The following is a 21,920-nucleotide window of genomic DNA, read 5'->3' on the forward strand; positions in this document are numbered from 1 at the left end:
GGCTTCTCCTTGGATTGTTTTGCTTTGCAAAGGAAAATAAAACTGTTTGTGGGTTTCTAGTGATAGGGCCAATGTCCCTGAGAACAGGGGCTGGCTGAAGGCCAGCATTCGAGGAGGAGTTTTCCCATGTGTTTGGGCCTAGGCAAGTATCAGCCCTGCAATGTGATGTGGTTTGGGCTCTGGTCCTGAGCTTGCAAAGAGTAATGTGGGGAGTGAGGAGCTTAAAACTTGCTCTGGGGTCTGCTAAAGCTCTGGAGGTGGAAGGGATTGAACTAGGGTTTGGGTGCCTTTGGTGCAGAAAATTCCTATAAATGCCCTCTGAAGAGATTGGGCATCTGTCCTGCTGTTGCAGGAGCTGTGGTGGAGGAGGGAATCTGTTCAGCTCCTTGGGTGTTGTCATCAGGGCCAACACGTGTAACTCAGGAGCCTTGAAAAAATTAATAATTATAGAAACAGAATGATTTGAGTTGGAAGAGACCTTCACAGTGATTTCATTCCAAGCCCTGGATGTGCAGGGACCCCTTCCACAGCCCAGGATGCTCCAAGCCCCATCCAACCTGGGCTGAGACACTGCCAGGGATGGGGCAGCCACAGCTTCCTTGGGCAACCTGGGACAGGGGCTCAGCAGCCTCACAGGGAATAATTTCTTCCTAAGAAGCATTCCTAAAATCAGCATTTGAGGAAGAGTTTTTCCTTGTGTTTGGGCCTAGGCACCATGATGTGGTTTGGGGTTTGGTCCTGAGCTTGCGTGGGGGTGCGAAGAGTAATGTGGGGAGTGAGGAGCTTAAAACTTGCTCTGGGGTCTGCTAAAGCTCTGGAGGTGGAAGGGATTGCACTAGGGTTTGGGTGCTCTTCGTGGAGAAAATTCCTATAAATTCCCTCTGAAGAGGTTGGGCATCTGTCCTGCTGTTGCAGGAGCTGTGGTGGAGGAGGGAATCTGTTCAGCTCCCTGGGTGTTGTCATCAGGGCCAACACGTGTAACTCAGGAGCCTTGAAAAAATTAATAATTATAGAAACAGAATGATTGGAGTTGGAAGAGACCTTCACAGTGATTTCATTCCAAGCCCTGCATGGGCAGGGACCCCTCCCACAGCCCAGGTTGCTCCAAGCCCCATCCAACCTGGGCTGAGACACTGCCAGGGATGGGGCAGCCACAGCTTCCTTGGGCAACCTGGGACAGAGGCTCAGCAGCCTCACAGGGAATAATTTCTTCCTAAGAAGCATTCCTAAGATCAGCATTTGAGGAAGAGTTTTTCCTTGTGTTTGGGCCTAGGCAACATGATGTGGTTTGGGCTCTGGTCCTGAGCTTGCGTGGGGGTGCAAAGAGTAATGTGGGAAGTGAGGAGCTCAAAACTTGCTCTGGGGTCTGCTAAAGCTCTGGAGGTGGAAGGGATTGCAATAGGGTCTGGGTGCCTTCGGTGCAAAAAATTCCTATAAATGCCCTCTGAAGAGGTTGGGCATCTGTCCTGCTGTTGCAGGAGCTGTGGTGGAGGAGGGAATCTGTTCAGCTCCTTGGGTGTTGTCATCAGGGCCACCATGTGTAACTCAGGAGCCTTGAAAAAATTAATAATTATAGAAACAGAATGATTTGAGTTGGAAGAGACCTTCACAGTGATTTCATTCCAAGCCCTGCATGGGCAGGGACCCCTCCCACAGCCCAGGTTGCTCCAAGCCCCATCCAACCTGGGCTGAGACACTGCCAGGGATGGGGCAGCCACAGCTTCCTTGGGCACCCTGGGACAGGGGCTCAGCACCCTCAAATTCAAGAATTTCTTCCTAATGTTCAATCTAAATCTCCCCTCTTTCAGTTTAAAGCCATTACCCCTCATCCCATCCCTCCAGGCCCTTGTCCAAAGTCCCTCCCCAGCTTTCCTGGAGCCCCTTCAGGCACTGGAAGCTGCTCCAAGGTCTCCCTGGAGCCTTCTCTTCTCCAGGCTGAACACCCCCAACTCTCTCACCAGGCTCCAGAGCTGCTCCAACCCTCTGAGCATCCCCAGACATGGGATGCAAGGTGTTGATCTTGAGTGCAAGGTCAGTCCACTAAGTTTTGGGGTTTTATCCTTCAAAACCTGCTCTCTTGGGCTCTGTACTTCATCTCCAGCTCCACCCAAATCCTGCTGCAGGTTGGAAGTTGATCAGGGGTCACCTCTGTGGATGTGTTGCAAACAGCTTGCCTGCTGCACTCCATCTGCCAGGATGGGAAAGCTGCTCCTCAAATCATCCTTGGCTGACTCCCAGCATCCTGGGAAGCCTTCATGGTGCTGGTGACCTGTCCCAGTGTCACATGGAGCAGGGTGATGGATGCCTCAGCTGGTGGATGAGCTCTTCTGGAAGAGGTGGGAGGTGATGAGGTGGTGTGGTTAATAGCAAAGGCTGGATTGGAGCCCAGGACCTGAAGGCAGAGGTTCCTGCTGGGCTGAAAAATCCCTTGTGGTTTTTTTTTATCATCTTGGTGTGCTAAACACCTGTGTTTACAGTGGGGATGTGACTGGGAATTTTTTGGGAAGCTGTAACCTGGTGCCCAGGCTTTCCCAGGCATGTCCTGCAGTGGACATGCTCTAAAAGCAGAAGAGGTTTAAACCAAAAGGGGTCCTTTTTTTAGGTCCTCCTATATTTTTAGGTCCTCCTATATTTTTAGCTTCCAGCTTGTAATATTAAAACCCATTCCTTGAGAGTCCTTAAATCCAAGAGACCTTAAATCCAAGCTTCTGGGGTACCTGGTTGTGCTGAGAGAACCTACATAAAGGCTGCAGAGGGACTTTTCATAGCAACAGGACAAGGGGAAATGGTTTTAAACTGAAGGAAAAGAGGTTTAGACTGGATCTTAGAAAGTTCTTCAGTAGGAGGGTGGTGAGACTCTGGAAGAGATTGCCCAGAGTTGACCCGATGAGCCCATCACTTGTGGTCTCCTGGCTTCTTCCCCCTTTGAGCTCAGGGCAAACATTGACTTTTTCTGCATTTATCTCAACGTTGTAGCTCAGCTGGTTGTTTCCTGGAGGGATGGATCCAGCTCCCTGGCTTCAGACCTGGCATTTGCTCTGCTCCCCTCCTTGAGCAATCTGGGGTGGGGGAGGGAAACGTGGGGTGAGGAGCAGGGGAGCCCCTGAGGTCACAAATCCCAGAGCCAAAAGATGATGTGTCTGTCCCCTGGGATTTCTGCACCTTCCTTTCCCAGGAATTCCCATGCTCCCCCCCTATCTTTGCTGATATTTGCCAGGGTGATAAGGGAAGCTCTGTAAGGAGGGTGCTCTGGGGCTGATAAAACCCCTTGAGGGTAAGAGCTGTTCCAGCTGGGAGCTTATCAGCACCACTCCAACCACCAGCAAGGCTTGGAGAGATGGGGGTGGTTTGGGTCTTTTAGTAGAGAAACATCCAAAGAGGAATTGTGCTGCTTTGTAAGTTCCTTTCGTTTTTTTTTCTTATTTTTTTTTTTCTCTTTAATATGTAAAATGGACAATTTGGGGAAATGAGGCTTGTAAAGAGGTCATGGATGAGTCTGAAATGGAGCCAGGTGGTTGCTGGGCTGTATGGCTGCATGAATTATTTGGGTTTTTTTGGTTTTTTTTTGTTTTTTTTTGTGTGTTTAATGAAGGTGGTAGGTGGGCTCAACATGGCTTGAATGAAATTGAGGGCTCCACCTCCTCATTTGGCTTGGAGAAAGAGCTCCTGGTGCTTTTGTGTGGCTGCTGAATGGGTTCTCCAAAGTGACTTGATGCTCTTTTAGGGCACTGACCCCTGCAGGGATGGTGAAAAGATGGGGTGAAGCTGCTCATGGGTGCATTGGTGTAAACCTGGGCCAGGAAGTTCCTGGTTTCCAACTTGATTTGGAAAAATGTGGCTCCCAGGAGCTCCAATGCTTTGCCTGAATGCACCAAGATGAGTGGGGAGGCTCTGAACATTTCTTGTCCTCCTCAAATTTGGGCAGCTGAGTCCGTGCTTGTGCATCCTCTTGGGATGTGCATCCTTAGGACATCTCCATCCTCTTGGGATATGCATCCTTGGGACATCTCCATCCTTTTGGGATATGCATCCTTGGGACATCTCCATCCTTTTGGGATATGCATCCTTGGGACATCTCCATCCTCTTGGGATATGCATCCTTAGGACATCTCCATCCTCTTGGGATATGCATCCTTAGGACATCTCCATCCTCTTGGGATATGCATCCTTGGGACATCTCCATCCTCTTGGGATATCTCCATCCTCTTGGGATATGCATCCTTTAGGACATCTCCATCCTCTTGGGATATGCATCCTTGGGACACCCCTTGGGATATGCATCCTTGGGACATCTCCATCCTTTTGGGATATGCATCCTTAGGACATCTCCATCCTCTTGGGATATGCATCCTTGGGACATCTCCATCCTCTTGGGATATCTCCATCCTCTTGGGATATGCATCCTTTAGGACATCTCCATCCTCTTGGGATATGCATCCTTGGGACACCCCTTGGGATATGCATCCTTGGGACATCTCCATCCTTTTGGGATATGCATCCTTGGGACATCTCCATCCTCTTGGGATATGCATCCTTGGGACATCTCCATCCTCTTGGGATATGCATCCTTAGGACATCTCCATCCTTTTGGGATATGCATCCTTAGGACACCTCCATCCTCTTGGGATATGCATCCTTAGGACATCTCCATCCTCTTGGGATATGCATCCTTGGGACATCTCCATCCTTTTGGGATATGCATCCTTAGGACATCTCCATCCTCTTGGGATATGCATCCTTGGGACATCTCCATCCTTTTGGGATATGCATCCTTAGGACATCTCCATCCTTTTGGGATATGCATCCTTAGGACATCTCCATCCTTTTGGGATATGCATCCTTGGGACATCTCCATCCTTTTGGGATGTGCATCCTTGGGACATCTCCATCCTTTTGGGATATGCATCCTTGGGACATCTCCATCCTTTTGGGATATGCATCCTTGGGACATCTCCATCCTCTTGGGATATGCATCCTTGGGACATCTCCATCCTTTTGGGATATGCATCCTTGGGACATCTCCATCCTCTTGGGATATGCATCCTTGGGACACCTCTTGGGATATGCATCCTTGGGACATCTCCATCCTTTTGGGATATGCATCCTTAGGACATCTCCATCCTTTTGGGATATGCATCCTTGGGACATCTCCATCCTTTTGGGATATGCATCCTTGGGACATCTCCATCCTTTTGGGATATGCATCCTTAGGACATCTCCATCCTTTTGGGATATGCATCCTTGGGACACCTCTTGGGATATGCATCCTTGGGACATCTCCATCCTTTTGGGATATGCATCCTTAGGACATCTCCATCCTCTTGGGATATGCATCCTTGGGACACCTCTTGGGATATGCATCCTTGGGACATCTCCATCCTTTTGGGATATGCATCCTTGGGACATCTCCATCCTTTTGGGATATGCATCCTTAGGACATCTCCATCCTTTTGGGATATGCATCCTTGGGACACCTCTTGGGATATGCATCCTTGGGACATCTCCATCCTTTTGGGATATGCATCCTTGGGACATCTCCATCCTCTTGGGATATGCATCCTTGGGACATCTCCATCCTTTTGGGATATGCATCCTTGGGACATCTCCATCCTCTTGGGATATGCATCCTTGGGACATCTCCATCCTCTTGGGATATGCATCCTTAGGACATCTCCATCCTCTTGGGATGTGCATCCTTGGGACATCTCCATCCTCTTGGGATATGCATCCTTGGGACACCTCTTGGGATATGCATCCTTGGGACATCTCCATCCTTTTGGGATATGCATCCTTAGGACATCTCCATCCTCTTGGGATGTGCATCCTTAGGACATCTCCATCCTTTTGGGATATGCATCCTTGGGACATCTCCATCTTTTTGGGATATGTATCCTTGGGACATCTCCATCCTTTTGGGATATGCATCCTTAGGACATCTCCATCCTTTTGGGATATGCATCCTTAGGACATCTCCATCCTCTTGGGATATGCATCCTTGGGACATCTCCATCCTTTTGGGATATGCATCCTTAGGACATCTCCATCCTCTTGGGATATGCATCCTTGGAACATCTCCATCCTCTTGGGACATGCATCCTTAGGACATCTCCATCCTCTTGGGATATGCATCCTTAGGACATCTCCATCCTCTTGGGATATGCATCCTTGGGACATCTCCATCCTTTTGGGATATGCATCCTTAGGACCTCTCCATCCTTTTGGGATATGCATCCTTGGGACATCTCCATCCTTTTGGGATATGCATCCTTAGGACATCTCCATCCTCTTGGGATATGCATCCTTAGGACATCTCCATCCTCTTGGGATATGCATCCTTCGGACACCTCTTGGGATATGCATCCTTGGGACATCTCCATCCTTTTGGGATATGCATCCTTAGGACATCTCCATCCTCTTGGGATATGCATCCTTGGAACATCTCCATCCTTTTGGGATATGCAACTTGGAGCCTTCTCCAGTGGATTTGTGCCCACAGCTTCTCTCTAACAATGTGAATAAAATTTATTTCTTTGTGCTGAACTCCCCAAGAGGGAGATGTGGTGGTAGCTGCTTTACAGGAGAGTGGGGTGGTCAGAACAACTGCTTAAAATTTTCCTTTTTGGATAAGGAAATTAAAATGTTCATCTCCAGCCTCTGCAAATGCTCCTTCCCCAGGAGGGATGGAGCCTGGAGGTTGAAAGGAGACAGCCTGGAAAAAATCAAGAAACAGGGAAACTCTTTCTTTGGCTGATCCTCCTAGGAAGTAGAACCAGAATGGGAAGGCATTTCCCATGTTTGCTTCCCTGTTATTTTTCATGATTGCTGCTACTGATGCCAAAAATGTCCAGAAAGTCATGGGCAGGGAGAGTCAGACCTGAGGTGTTGGTCGTGGCAGAAAGGTCCCTCTAAGATGCTGTCCTCTTGGGTCCCTTTTGTTAGAAACACAGGACAAATCAGTCCTGGTTGTTGCCATGTGTCATACTCTTGAAGGCTTTATTTCTATTTCTAATATAATAACTTTATTTTATTTTCTTTTGTGCTTATCATAGAATCCCAGAATGGTTTGGGTAGGAAGGGACCTCAAAGATCACCCAGTTCCCAATCCCATCCATGGCCAGGGACCCCTCCCACAGCCCAGGTTGCTCCAAGCCCCATCCAACCTGGGCTGAGACACTGCCAGGGATGGGGCAGCCACAGCTTCCTTGGGCACCCTGGGACAGGGGCTCAGCACCCTCACCCCAAACAATTTCTCGCTCCCCAAGATCTCCTCTCCATCTCCCCTCTTGCAGCTGGAAACCCTTCCCCCTCATCCCATCCCTCCAGGTCCTTGTCCAAAGTCCCTCCCCAGCTTTCCTGGAGCCCCTTCAGCCACTGGAAGCTGCTTCAAGGGCTCCCCAGAATCTCTCCCCAGAACCCTTTCCTTGGGCAAATTTCCTTTCCTCTCATATAATGAATCCCAGACTGGTTTGGGTTGGAAGGGACCTTCCAGCTCCTCCAGTTCCAACCCCCTGGATGTGCAGGGACCCCTCCCACAGCCCAGGTTGCTCCAAGCCCCATCCAACCTGGGCTGAGACACTGCCAGGGATGGGGCAGCCACAGCTTCCTTGGGCACCCTGGGACAGGGGCTCACCTCATCCTTCCAAGGATCTCATCTCAGTCTCCCCTTTTCCCATTTAAAACCATTACCTCTTGTCCCATTCCTCCAGGCCCTTGTCCAAAGTCCCTCCCCAGCTTTCCTGGAGCCTCTTCAGGCACTGGAAGGTGCTCCAAGGTCTCCCTGGATCCTTCTCTTCTCCAGGCTGAACACCCCCAACTCTCTCCCCCTGGCTCCAGAGCTGCTCCAACCCTCTGAGCATCTCCATGGCCTCCTCTGGATTTTCTCCAACACCTCCATCTCCTTCTTGTGTTGGGGGCTCCACAATGGGACCCAACTCTTGCTGTGGGTTCTCCCCAGAGCAGAGCAGAGGGGGAGAATCCCCTCCCTTTCCCTGCTGGCCATGCTGCTGGGGATGCAGCCCAGGACATGGTTGGTTTCTGGGCTTCCAGCACCTATTTCCAGCTCATCTTGAGCTTCTCATCACCCAACACCTCCAAGCCCTTCTCCTCAGGGCTGCTCCCAATCCATTCTCCACCCAACCTTTAGTTACCCCTGGGATTGCCATGCCCCATCTGCAGGGTTCTGGGCAAGGGTTTTCCACAGTGCCATGCAGAAAAGTCTGGTTTGAACCAACTGGTGGCATGGTAGGAGGTGGAGGAGGGAACTGGGACTTCTCAAGAGCACTTTGCATGCTCCAGGGTTTCTGCTGACTGAGCCAAGATGAATCTGAGGAGCATCAGCCCTGGCTGTGCTGTGGATTGTCCAAGCTGTTGGTAGATGTGGCTTTGGGTGGATGTGGGAGCACAAGCTCCTTGCTGTCACCTGGACAAGGTCAGAGTGAGCATCTGCTTCCCAAATGGGGTGGTTGGGTTCCCTTTTTCAGCACAGAGTTGCCTGCAGCTCAGCTGTGTAATCAGCTAATGGGATTTAATCCAGCATCCGACGTTTGTAACTCAGCTTTGTCACAGCAACCTCAAAAAGCCAGAGATAAAATAAGTGGAAATCTGTGTTCCTGAGGCTATCCAATTCCAGTCCCTCGTGGAGCAAAGCCATCTGATTTCCTCCCATAATTGATACACTGATCATTATCTCCGAATTGACTCCAAATGTGGTGAAGCTGAGGAGAAGGAGCATCTCTCAGTGTTTATTAAAGCTCAAACACCTCTGCTTGAGGCAACGTCTCCTGTGAAATTTCTCTCCTTTAAATACCACAACCAGGAAACACAAACCAGCCTCCTGCAGCCAGGGAAGGTGATGGAAGTGGTTTCAGGTTCTCTTTTTTACCTGCCTTGCTGCTAACTGGATCCTTGGTCCATTTTGAATTTCTTAGAAATTTTCTTCTTCATGTTGGATGTGAAAGGCAAAAGTGATGGAGCCTGGGCTTAGATCTAAGAGAAAATCAGCAAGTGATGGGAGGAGGAGGCAGCAAGCACAGCTCAAATGTTGTGTGGAAACCATCTCACTTCTGAGCTTTTGGGGTCTGGAATCAAACTGGGACCTCTCTGCCCAATTTATTTGCTTATGGGGCTTTATCTCCCAACTCTTCATTAGACTCCCTGTGGTAATTGCTTCCAAAAACTTCTGGTACCCCAGGAGGAGCATCTGGTGGAGGGGAATGCTCTTCTCTGAGTTTCATGGGGCAGCTTTGGGCTTCACATCCTCCTTGGACATGTCTTGGATCATCCCTGGTTGTCTCCTGCTGGCTGCTGCCCTAAAGCTTCCTGCACTGCCTGAAGCTGCTGAGAAGTTCTGCTCCCAACTTGGCCATTTTTGGTGATGGATCCTACATAGAAAAAAAGAATCATTTTGGTTGGAAAAGACCTTGAAGATCATCAAGTCCAACCATGTCCAAGTGGCCAAAGCCACCACTAAACCATGTCTTTAAGTACCACATCTACATGGTTTTTAAATCCCTTTAAGGATGACAATTTAAACACTTCCCTGGGGAGGTTGGGTTCCAAAAGGCTGTCTATTTTTTTGGCTGGGAAGGTAGGAGCTAAATATTGCCTGAGACACTTGTGGCTGTCAACTCTACAGAGCCAGCTCTTGGAGAGGGGTGTGAGTAACACCCTCTTACACCTCGTGCACCATCAGGTTTAATCCTTGCTAAATGGCAGAGCTGTCAAGAAAAAACCATTGGGCTGAGGCAACGTGGCTGTGATTAAAAAATAAACAGAGCTGCAAGTGGCTGAGCTCTGAAATCATTGTGGCTGTTTTGTGAGGAGATCTATAGGGACTGCAGAGCTGTCTGGATGCCCTCCAGGGCCCATTGCCAGGTGGGAGATTTGGGAATTTGGGAAGCAGGCAGCTACCTGCTAGTGGGGGAGGTCTGGTGTGCCAGCAGAAATAAATCCTGAGGGCTGTATTGAAATGATTTTTTAGAGTTGAAAGAAATCAGGGTTTGAGCTTCTAACTTTTGGTGTTTCAAATGATGGACAAAGTAGGACTTGGCACTTCTCTTGCTTTTGTAGAACTGTGAAATGCTGAAGGATCTCAGCATCCTGAGCTTAGTTGGAGAGCTTTGTGCCACGGCCACCTTGGTGCTCTTGGGTGCTGGAGGTTGAACCAAGCCCATAGGGTGCTTCAATTTTGTCCTTTTACACTTCAGCTGGGGCACAAAGTGTCTGTGCTTGAGAAACATTTGGTTTGGGTTGGTTAGTTAGTTTGTTTGGTTTTCTTTTTTTTTTTTCCTGCTAGAAATTACTTTGCAGAACATGGGGATTTGACTGGAAGGATGAACAGGGCTTGGCTGAGTGCACCACCCCACAAAAATGGCTGGACCTTGATTTCCTTCTTGAAATCCAGACCTTTCCCTGGTCGTGCTGGGGTTTGCTTTGAGCCTCATGGGATCTTAGGAAGGGACCTTCAAGCTCCTCCAGTTCCAAATCCCACCCATGCCCAGGGACCCCTCCCACAGCCCAGGTTGCTCCAAGCCCCATCCAACCTGGGCTGAGACACTGCCAGGGATGGGGCAGCCACAGCTTCCTTGGGCACCCTGGGACAGGGGCTCAGCACCCTCAAATTCAAGAATTTCTTATTTGGAAAGGGAATTTCAGCCCAGGTCTTTCACTTCTTTGCTAAACAGACTTTTGTACAAAAGCTGGGGAGTGCTTCTCTGGTGAGGGTTATTTTGAAGAAACAGGAATGTTGTTCAGTGTCCTTAAACCCATTATCACAGAATTATAGAATGGTTTGGATTGGAAGGGACCTTCCAGCTCTTCCAGTTCCAACCCCTGCATGGGCAGGGACCCCTCCCACAGCCCAGGTTGCTCCAAGCCCCATCCAACCTGGGCTGAGACACTGCCAGGGATGGGGCAGCCACAGCTTCCTTGGGCAACCTGGGACAGCACCCTCAAATTCAAGAATTTTTTCCAAATATTTCATCTAAATCTCCCCTTGTTCAGTCTGAAACCCTCCCCTCTCCTCCTCTCACTCCATGCCCTTACAAAAAGTCCCTCTCCAGCTTTCTTGTTGGCTCCTTCAGGTGCACCTGAGGGATGGGATTTTGGGTGGTGATGGTTCAGATTGAGACATGAGAGAGGGTCTGGAAAATTCCATGTAGGAGACATTGGCTCCAACGTTCCAGTTTTTTGCTTTGTTACAAGAATAACCTCAGCATTTTGTCAGTGTTTCCCATGGGCAGGGGTACAGGTCCTCTGGATGACTCTGGCCACTAGAAATGGAGTATGAGGGGATGGGATAAGAAAAGGGAACCTGAAATAATTTTCTTCCCTTCCCTTTTGCTTTCAAACAGTTTTACCCCCGTGCAACAACTAAATGATGAATGCTTAATTTATGATTTTTATTTTATTTTATTTCTTTCTTTTCTGGTGGGGGGGTATTCCAGTGATGGGTGGTAACTTGATACCAGAAATACTTCCAGCTTGGGATGCAACCTGCCAAAAATAGCTGGGGAGCTCTGGGGGGGGTTGGGGCTTGGCAAAGAGCTCTTGTTCATTTTATCCCAAGCGTGCCAATGGGTTGAGTTTACAGAACAATTTTGGAACCAGTGGGGTGTGAAGGTGGCAATGGGAAAACATCCCTGCTGTGGTGGCAGTGACATGGGGGCTGTTTCATCACCTGGTGGGATGCTGACTGTGGTGTGTTCTGCACCTAGAAACCATTCCTTCAGCTTTGCTGATACTGACTTTGACATTTGTGGTGCCCTGGGAGTGGACTGTGAATGGTTTTGGTTGGAAAAAAACCTTAAAAGATCATCCAGTCCAACCAGTAACCCAGCACTGCCAAGGCCACCAAAAAATCCATGGCCTTCAGCATCACATCTCCAGGGCTTTGAAATCCCTTCTGGGATGGGGACTCCAGCCTGGGCCAGGGTCTGACAACCCTTTCCAGGAAGAAATTGTTCCCAATATCCAACCCAAACCTCCCCTGGCACAACTTGAGGACATTTCTTGTTCTATCCCTTGTTCCCTGGGAAAAGAGTCTGACACCTCCTGGTTCCAACCTCCTTTCAGGGAGTTGTAGAGTCTCCCTTCAGCTTTCTTTTCTCCAGGCTGAACATCCCCTCAAAACAACCAAAAAAAAACCCCAAAACCCAACCAACCCAAACCTCAGCTTTCCATTGGTGTTCTCAGGGTGATCTTTGTGTTGGTCTTAAACCTTTCATGGTACTTATTCACCCAAAATATCCTTTCCACAAGAGGTGGGAACCCTCATTGTGTTGGCAAATGGGGGTCTTCAGGCTAAATTTTTTTAAGGCCAGCTCAAAACAGTTTGAGTCAAACCCAGAATAAAGTAAAAACGGGTTTAATCAATGAGAATTTGAATATTTGAATACCCTCATTCTGCCCAACCTTGGCAAGTCCAATTCTTACTGAGCAGAAGCTGCTCACCTGGTGCTCCCCATGGTGTAGAAGCAGCAGCACAGGAGACTTTGTTGTGAAATAGGTGAAGGTGCTGGGGAGGGTGAAGCTGGGGGGCTGTTGAGGGAATGTTTGTAGAGTTTCTTAAGTATTTGGTTCATCCCAAGTAAAAGAAGACACTAAATCTGCTCTGAGGTGTCCTCTCCCCCAGGGCTGCCTTGTGGCATGGGTTGATTTGTTAGGAAGTTGGGAGACAAGAGTGGGATTTGTCTGCTATGAGGTGATGGCTTTGAACTGAAAGAGGGGAGATTTAGTTTGAACATGAGGACAAAATTCTTTAGTTTGAGGGTGCTGAGCCCCTGTCCCAGGTTGCCCAAGGAAGCTGTGGCTGCCCCATCCCTGGCAGTGTCTCAGCCCAGGTTGGATGGGGCTTGGAGCAACCTGGGCTGTGGGAGGGATCCCTGCCCATGCAGGGCTTGGAATGAAATCGTTGTCAAGGTCTCTTCCAACTCAAATCATTCTGTTTCTATAATTATTAATTTTTTCAAGGCTCCTGAGTTACACGTGTTGGCCCTGATGACAACACCCAAGGAGCTGAACTGATTCCCTCCTCCACCACAGCTCCTGCAACAGCAGGACAGATGCCCAATCTCTTCAGAGGGAATTTATAGGAATTTTCTGCACCAAAGGCACCCAAACCCTATTGCAATCCCTTCCACCTCCAGAGCTTTAGCAGACCCCAGAGCAAGTTTTAAGCTCCTCACTCCCCACATTACTCTTTGCACCCCCATGCAAGCTCAGGACCAGAGCCCAAACCACATCATGTTGCCTAGGCCCAAACACAAGGAAAAACTCTTCCTCAAATGCTGATCTTAGGAATGCTTCTTAGGAAGAAATTATTCCCTGTGAGGCTGCTGAGCCCCTGTCCCAGGTTGCCCAAGGAAGCTGTGGCTGCCCCATCCCTGGCAGTGTCTCAGCCCAGGTTGGATGGGGCTTGGAGCAACCTGGGCTGTGGGAGGGGTCCCTGAACATCCAGGGCTTGGAATGAAATCATTGTCAAGGTCCCTTCCAGCTCAAATCATTCTGTTTCTATAACTATTAATTTTTTAAAGGCTCCTGAGCTATACGTGTTGGCCCTGGTGACCACATCCAGGGAGCTGAACTTGGTGGCACACAAAGACACTTTTGTGTCTTACTAAAATTTGTAAAATTTGTAATTTGTGGTCCTCTGGCATTGCTGGTCCATCAAGGTTCTGACCTTAGCTGAGGTTCAGCATCCCTTGCACTGAAAGGCAGGATGCTTTGAACCCTCTCCTGGTACCTGCTCAGCAAGTGGGTTTGGTACCTGCCCTTAGGGGTGTGTTGATAGGAATGAACAACACTGTGAATAACTGAAAAATAACTTTTATTCTCCTTTGTGTAAATGAAATGTGCCTGTGAAGCTCAGCAGCCTTTTTCCCTGGAAAGGACAGCAAGGCAAGCTGCTCTCTGGAAAAATTTGTTGCTAGGTCCAAGGCTGATGCCTTCAGCTGTCAGCAGGGAACCTGGGGGTCAAATCTCTGATTGGGGTGGTTCAGATGTGAGGGCTGTGGGTCTGAAACCACTTCTGAGAGGGGTTTGTTCAGACTTTGTTCCTTCTCATTTTCCCCCAGCCCTGAAGCCTTTGCAGAAGGGAGTTGGTGCTGTGCTGGAGGGAGACCTCTGATCTGTAAAGCCTTTTGGCTTCCCTCAGAAAATGTTCAGGCTTTTCAAAGCACAAGCCTGGTGCTGCTTTTGCTGTTGGCAGAAAAACCCAAAAAACAAACCACCTTTGCTGTGCAATCCCCTGGCTGCATGGGTGCAGATGCAGAGCAATTATTGCCCTCATCTTTTATGTGATGCTGCCTGATTTTGCCTTTTGAGGGACAGAGCTCCTGTCCCCCTTGTCCCTCTGGGAAATGCACAACTTACCCATCATGTGTGCCCAGCTTTGAGGAAGGAAGATCTTGCTGTGTAAGAGGGAAGCAGACCTTGCAGAGATGTTCCCCTGCAGTGCTGGGTCCAGTTCTGGGGTCCCCAAAATGAGGAGGACATGGAGCTCCTGGTGCAAGTCCAGAGGAGACCATGGAGATGATGGGAATGCTGGAGAAGCTCTGGACCCAGGAGGAGAGAATTGGGGGTGTTCAGCCTGGAGAAGAGAAGGCTCCAGGGAGACCTTGGAGCAGCTTTCAGTGCCTGAAGGGGCTCCAGGAAAGCTGGGGAGGGACTTTTTATGAGGGCATAGAATGATGAGACAAGGGGGAACAGTTTTTGGGGTCAAAAAGGGAGGATTCAGTTTACAACTTAGGAAGAAACTCTTTCCTGTGAGGGTGCTGAGCCCCTGTCCCAGGATGCCCAAGGAAGCTGTGGCTGCCCCATCCCTGGCAGTGTCTCAGCCCAGGTTGGATGGGGTTGGAGCAACCTGGGCTGTGGGAGGGGACCCTGCCCATGCAGGGCTTGGAATGAAATCGTTGTCAAGGTCTCTTCCAACTCAGATCATTCTGTTTCTATAATTATTAATTTTTTCAAGGCTCCTGAGTTACACGTGTTGGCCCTGATGACAACACCCAAGGAGCTGAACAGATTCCCTCCTCTACCACAGCTCCTGCAACAGCAGGACAGATGCCCAATCTCTTCAGAGGGAATTTATAGGAATTTTCTGCACTGAAGGCACCCAAACCCTACTGCAATCCCTTCCACCTCCAGAGCTTTAGCAGACCCCAGAGCAAGTTTTAAGCTCCTCACTCCCCACATTACTCTTTGCACCCCCACGCAAGCTCAGGACCAGAGCCCAAACCACATCATGGTGCCTAGGCCCAAACACAAGGAAAAACTCTTCCTCAAATGCTGATTTTAGGAATGCTTCTTAGGAAGAAATTATTCCCTGTGAGGCTGCTGAGCCTCTGTCCCAGGTTGCCCAAGGAAGCTGTGGCTGCCCCATCCCTGGCAGTGTCTCAGCCCAGGTTGGATGGGGCTTGGAGCAACCTGGGCTGTGGGAGGGGTCCCTGCCCATGCAGGGCTTGGAATGAAATCATTGTCAAGGTCTCTTCCAACTCAGATCATTCTGTTTCTATAATTATTAATTTTTTCAAGGCTCCTGAGTTACACGTGTTGGCCCTGATGACAACACCCAGGGAGCTGAACAGATTCCCTCCTCCACCACAGCTCCTGCAACAGCAGGACAGATGCCCAATCTCTTCAGAGGGAATTTATAGGAATTCTCTGCACCAAAGGCACCCAAACCCTATTGCAATCCCTTCCACCTCCAGAGCTTTAGCAGACCCCAGAGCAAGTTTTAAGCTCCTCATTCCCCACATTACTCTTTGCACCCCCACGCAAGCTCAGGACCAGAGCCCAAACCACATCATGGTGCCTAGGCCCAAACACAAGGAAAAACTCTTCCTTGAATACTGGCCTCAGGAATGCTTCCTAGGGGGAAATTCTTTCCTGTGAAGGTAGTGAGACCCTGGCCCAAATTGGAGAACCAACCTCCAGACTGGAAATTCCAGAGAAGCTGTGGCTGCCCCAGAAAGCTCCAAGGAGAGCTCAGAGCAACCTTCTTAGATCTGAAGGGGCTCCAAGAAAGCTGGGGAGGGACTTGTGAGGATGTCAGGGAGGGACAGGACATGGGGAATGGATTCAAACTGGAGGAGGGGAGATTTAGATTGGAAGTGAGGAAGAAGTTCTTCACCATGAGGGTGGTGAGAGCCTGGCACAGGTTGTCCAGAGAGGTGGTGGAAGCCCCATCCATCCCTGGAAGTTTTTGAGGACAGGTTGGATGGGGCTTGGAGCATCCTGGGCTGTGGGAGAGGTCCCTGCCCATGCAAGAGGGTTGGAACTGGATCTTTGAGGTCCCTTCTAACCCAAACCATCCTGGGATTCTATGATTTATCCCCCCAGAGCTGTACCCTGGTTATGTTGCTGTACAGCTCACAGACCAAAGCCAACACATAGGAAGGTGTCTGCCTAAATACTGCCAATGAAGTTGGAAATCTCAGTGGTTACTTGGCTTGGAGGGACTAAATGAGTAAGAAGACAAAGTCTGTCAGGCCAAGGGATGCTGAGGAAGGTGCTGGTGAGGGTGCTGGTCCTGCTGGACCAGGTGACAGTATCAAATCCCACCCAGAGCATCACTAAGGGCAATGATTCTGCAGGGAGTCATTGGCCTCCTGGTGCTGGTTTTGGCAGGGGGGCAGCTTGGCTTGGCTGCCTTTATTTATGCAGCACAACTGGATTTGTCACCTGGTAGCTCCATTGCTCAGAATTAATTATAATGTTGAGGAAAATCACACTTTTTATTTCCTGCCTGCATAGCTGCTTTCCTGCTGCTTGGCTTTCTCTGTTCCTCACGAATATTTTCCTGCAGGCTCTCTCTGTTTTGAAGCCTGCAGACAGTGCTTGTGTCTTCTTAATCTCTTTTTCTTGTTAGGTGCAAAGATTAATGCTGTGGCTTTTGCTTTCCCATCCTGGTTTTTGGCTGTGCACTGCAGCACCTCTGGAAAAGTTTTAATTAATAAAATAAAATCAACTAGTAGCTAAAAAGTAAAGCAAGCAATGAACTGAATGATGGGTAGGTGAGATGTTGTCTGACTCTGATGTTACTTCTGAAACCTCAGTGTAGCAAAAAAAAAAAAAAAAAAGCTTCAGGAAGAGCTCTCCTGAGTTTTTTTGTGGGATGACTGCATTTTTTTCTTTACTTTATAAGACTCCCACTTGCTGACTGATGCTCTGCCCAGCACTGGGGTTGCTGCTTTGGTCTGAGCACCCAAATAGCACCAAGATCTTTCCTTGCACTGAGCCCAGAATAAACCCTGAGCAAATCCCAGCCCTCCTTTTGGCATCACAGCCCTCACTGTGCTGGGAACCAGGGCAGCAAAGTCCCAGGCACTCAGCAGAGCAACCTCAGAGGAATCTTTATCTTGATGGAAACAGATGGAGTTTGACTTGGTGTCAATTAGGAGCCTCGAATAACTCCATTTCACTGCAGAGGAAGTGGAAAGGTACAACTTCTGCCACAGCCTGGATGCTGATGGGCAGGAATTGAGCTCAGAGCTGTGCCTGCTGATAATTTATGATTATTTCCACACTAAAGCTTGGCCACCAAAAGGAAACTCCCCTTCTCCTGGGTTGGTTGTGTGAGCCTCCACTTCAGGAAGGTGCTCAGCAGGTTTTAGAAAGCATCTTCCTGGTGGCAGATCCCATGGCTGGAGGCTTCTCTTGGAGAAGGGAATTCACAGGCAGTGGATGAGTGAGGATCTAAGGGATAAGAACCTTGGGAGGTCCTCTTTTCCCTGTTAATTCCTCACTTTTCATGCCCAGCACTTGGCCAGTTGTGTGCTTGTGGAATGACTCTGGAAGTGAAATGGATTTCATCTGGGTTCTTTGCTGATTGTTGCTTGGTTTTGGTTAAATCTGAGTGTTCTGCTCACCCTCCTGCAAACCCAACAAGGTGATGCTGGGGTGCTCAGCCTCTCACTGCTGACCCTTCTAGTCCACTCTGTACCATTTCCCCCCCATAATTTGGCTGCTCTCCCCTTTTTTCTCTATGCTTGATGCACAAAATGTGCTTTTGCAGTTGGGCTTTGCAGAGCATCCTTGTGTCTGGGGATTCCAGCAGTCCCCAGCTCTCCAGTGGCTGTCAGAGGTCTCAGGATCTGTAGGAACTTGTGAGAAAACTGGGAAGGGAGTGTGAGTGGGATTTAGAGAAGGGCCTGGAGGGAGAGGACAAGGAGGGATGGTTTCAAACTGAGATGGAGGTGAGAAATGGGGAAGAAATTCTTTGCTGTGAGGGTGGTGAAACCCTGGAGCAGGTTGAGAGAGTTGGGGGTGTTCAGCCTGGAGGAGAGGAGAGGAGAGGAGAGGAGAGGGGAGGGGAGGAGAGGAGAGGAGAGGAGAGGAGAGGAGAGGAGAGGAGAGGAGAGGAGAGGAGAGGAGAAGAGAAAAGAGAAGAGAAGAGAAGAGAAGGGAAGGGAAGGGAAGGGAAGGGAAGGGAAGGGAAGGGAAGGGAAGGGAAGGGAAGGGAAGGGAAGGGAAGGGAAGGGAAGGGAAGGGAAGGGAAGGGAAGGGAAGGGAAGGGAAGGGAAGAGAAGGGAAGAGAAGAGAAGAGAAGAGAAGAGAAGAGAAGAGAAGAGAAGAGAAGAGAAGAGAAGAGAAGAGAAGAGAAGAGAAGAGAAGAGAAGAGAAGAGAAGAGAAGAGAAGAGAAGAGAAGAGAAGAGAAGAGAAGAGAAGAGAAGAGAAGAGAAGAGAAGAGAAGAGAAGAGAGAGGAGAGGAGAGGAGAGGGAGAGGAGGAAGGTTTTGGGAAGCCCTTGGAGCATCTTCCAGTGCCTGAAGGGGCTCCAGGAAAGCTGGGGAAGGACTTTGGACAAGGGCCTGGAGGGATGGGATGAGGGGGAAGGGTTTCCAGCTGCAAGAGGGGAGATGGAGAGGAGATGGGAGGGAGAAATTGTTTGGGGTGAGGGTGCTGAGCCCCTGTCCCAGGGTGCCCAAGGAAGCTGTGGCTGCCCCATCCCTGGCAGTGTCTCAGCCCAGGTTGGATGGGGCTTGGAGCAACCTGGGCTGTGGGAGGGGTCCCTGCACATCCAGGGGTTGGAATTAAATGATCCTGAAGGTCCCTTCCAACCCAAACCAGTCTGTAATTCTGTGATGTTATTAATGAAGAACTGTCTGACCTCATTGCTGCTGTTAGCATTAAAACCCACAGAGAAATTTGTAGGAAAAAGCTAAAAGATGTCTGGGCTTGTGAATGATAAGCAGACATGTCCAGTTTTGGGAAGAAGTTTAAAGACTTGATGCTTCTAGAGTTAAAAAAACAGGTGGAGAAGATGACTTTGAAGCTCTCAAAGCATTTTGAGGCTCAATTAAAGTGGTTTTCCTCTGCCAGTCGTGATGGGGAGGTGATTTCTTTACCAGTCAGTCAAATTTTTCCCTGAGCTGTACTTTGAGGGACCAAAAATGGTCCTGGATGCTGGAGTTGACAGTGAGGGGCAGAGGAGCTTTGGTGGGATTAGCACTATCTGTGGATGGAAGGATGGTTTGAGGCTTCAGATGTTTTAAACTTCTCATTTTTGATGGAAGGGTCTTTGCTGAGACGGTGTCAGTAAATGAAAAAAAAAAAAAAACGAAACCAAAACAACCCTCAAATCACAGTTATTATGTGGTTGTTACTCACTAATAGGATTTAATTTCTACAAAGCTTCTGAGGGAAAAAAAAAAAAAAAGTACCTCAAAGGACCCGCAGGTGTTTTGGGAAAGGCTTAAATGGAATAAAATTTAGCTGCAATCACGTTGCTACAGGGAGGCTTGGAGTTAACTGGGCTGGAGCAATGAGATTCAGCATTGTTAAATAGTAGATGAAGATCCTTGTTCCTCCTGCCATGTCCATGGGCTCTTCCCTGTTGGAAAGGTCTCATTGAAAAGGGGGTACACAAGGGATGTATGGGGTCTGAAGGCTTTCCCATGAAAACTCCTGGAAAGCTTGTACCATCTGGGAGTCCCCAGCACCAGGAGGACACAGAGCTCCTGGAAGGTGTCCAGAGGAGCCACTGAAATGCTCAGAGGGCTGAGCAGCTCCCTGGGAAGCCAGGCTGAGGGATTGGGGTTGTTCAGCCTGGAGAAGAGGAGGCTCCCAGGTGAGCTCAGAGCAACCTTCCAATATCTGAAGGGGCTCCAAGAAAGCTGGGGGAGGGCTTTGGACACGGGGGGGTAGGGAGAGGAGAAGGGAAATGGGTTAAAACTTGGAGAGAAAGGGGAGATTGAGGTTGGAGATGGGGAAGAAATTCTGGAATCTGAGGGTGGGGAGAGCCTGGAACAGGTTGAGAGAGTTGGGGGTGTTCAGTCTGGAGAAGAGAGGAGGAGAGAAGAGTAATCATAGAATCATAGAATCCTAGAATTGGCTGGGTTGGAAGGGAGCTCAGAGCTCCTCAAGTCCAACCCTTGATCCACTCCCCCGTGGTTCCCAGCCCATGGCACTCAGTGCCACATCCAGGCTCTTTTGAAATATCTCCAGGGATGGAGAATCCACCCCTTCCCTGGGCAGCCCATTCCAATGCCTGATCACCCTCTCAGTAAAGAAATTCTTTCTAATGTCTCCAAGGGTGGGGAGAGCCTGGAACAGGTTGAGAGATTTGGGGGTGTTCAGCCTGTAGGAGAGGAGGGGAGAGGAGAAGGTTCTGGGGAGCCCTTGGAGCAGCTTCCAGTGCCTGAAGGGGCTCCAGGAAAGCTGGGGAGGGACTTTGGACAAGGGCCTGGAGGGATGGGATGAGGGGGAAGGGTTTCCAGCTGCAAGAGGGGAGATGGAGAGGAGATCTTGGGGAGGGAGAAATTGTTTGGGGTGAGGGTGCTGAGCCCCTGTCCCAGGGTGCCCAAGGAAGCTGTGGCTGCCCCATCCCTGGCAGTGTCTCAGCCCAGGTTGGATGGGGCTTGGAGCAACCTGGGCTGTGGGAGGGGTCCCTGCCCATGCAGGGGGGTTGGAACTGGAGAAGCTTGAAGGTCCCTTCCAACCGAAACCCCTCTAGGATTTTATGATTTAAATTTGTGCCTCAGCTGCTGTTTTTTGCTCCTATTTCCTTCACACCATCAGTGTTCTTTGGAGCCTATTGAGCAGCACAGGGGATGCAGCAGCCCTGATTGCTCTGTTTGCTTTGGGGAGGTGGAATCAGGAGCCAGGTTCAGCCTTTGGGAGTTTGAGGGGAAGGGGACTGTGGAAAGTTTCCTTCCTGGGGATAAGGGCTGATAAAGCAGCTTGGGAAAAACCAAACAAAGAAGCTCCTCTTCCCTTCTGGCTCGGTGCGGGTTTGTGATCTCAAGGTAGCCTTTAGCCTTCCCAAAGACTGTGAGATTTTCTTATTTTCCTTTATTTTTGTTGGGGGGTGGGATGGGGGTTTGGTTTGTATGCTTTATTGTTCAATCTCTCAAACAATGCTGCTTCCTCTTCCTTGGAGCAATTGTTCCCTCCGTGGCTGATTCTCCTCCTTCCCCTTCCTCTCCATCGTGGGAAGTTCTCTCCTGATGATGGATGGGCTCAACTTTAGTTTGCTTCTTTTTGTCCTGCTCAGGTCACTCTGATTCTGGTGTAATTTTTGCCAAGATCCTCATCGAGGGATCTACAAAACCCAATGTTTTAGTGCTGAAGGAGGGAATCAATCATCAGAGCAACTTCTGCTTGCTGGACACATGGGACTACAAAAGTCTTAAGAGGTTTCATGGTGCCACTAGAATTCTTCTCTCAGGTTGATGTAGCCTCCTCTTGGGAGAGCTGCTTTCTTCCTTGAGGAAAATATTAGGTCTTTTTGTCATCAGCCTGGTCTCAGAGCTTTTTAAACCCAGAAATATTCATAGAATCCCAGACTGGTTTGGATTGGAATGGACTGTGAAGATCATCCAGTTCCTCTGCCATGGGCTGGGACACTTCCCACTAGACCAGGTTGTTCCAAGTCCCATCCAACCTGGCCTTGGAAAATTCCAGGGATGGGGCAGCCACAG

The 21,920-nt window shown here is 49.4% G+C and overlaps 1 protein-coding gene across 3 annotated transcripts in view; it reads left to right on the plus strand.

The window, feature by feature from the left end:
* GDPD5 (glycerophosphodiester phosphodiesterase domain containing 5) overlaps positions 1 to 21,920 on the plus strand; it is a 233,522-nt gene that overhangs the window by 7,364 nt on the left and 204,238 nt on the right. Inside the window, exon 1 of one of the 3 annotated variants that reach the window (XM_071764395.1) lies at positions 3,306 to 3,395. The exons of the other annotated variants lie outside the window; for them this stretch is intronic. The gene's annotated coding sequence lies outside the window, so the exon portion shown is untranslated. Of the gene's footprint in view, positions 1 to 3,305; positions 3,396 to 21,920 lie in introns of those variants that run through there. 3 annotated transcript variants of the gene reach the window in all.

Source organism: Heliangelus exortis, chromosome 1 (genome assembly GCF_036169615.1).
Source record: "Heliangelus exortis chromosome 1, bHelExo1.hap1, whole genome shotgun sequence".
NCBI classification, from domain to species: Eukaryota; Metazoa; Chordata; class Aves; order Apodiformes; family Trochilidae; genus Heliangelus; species Heliangelus exortis.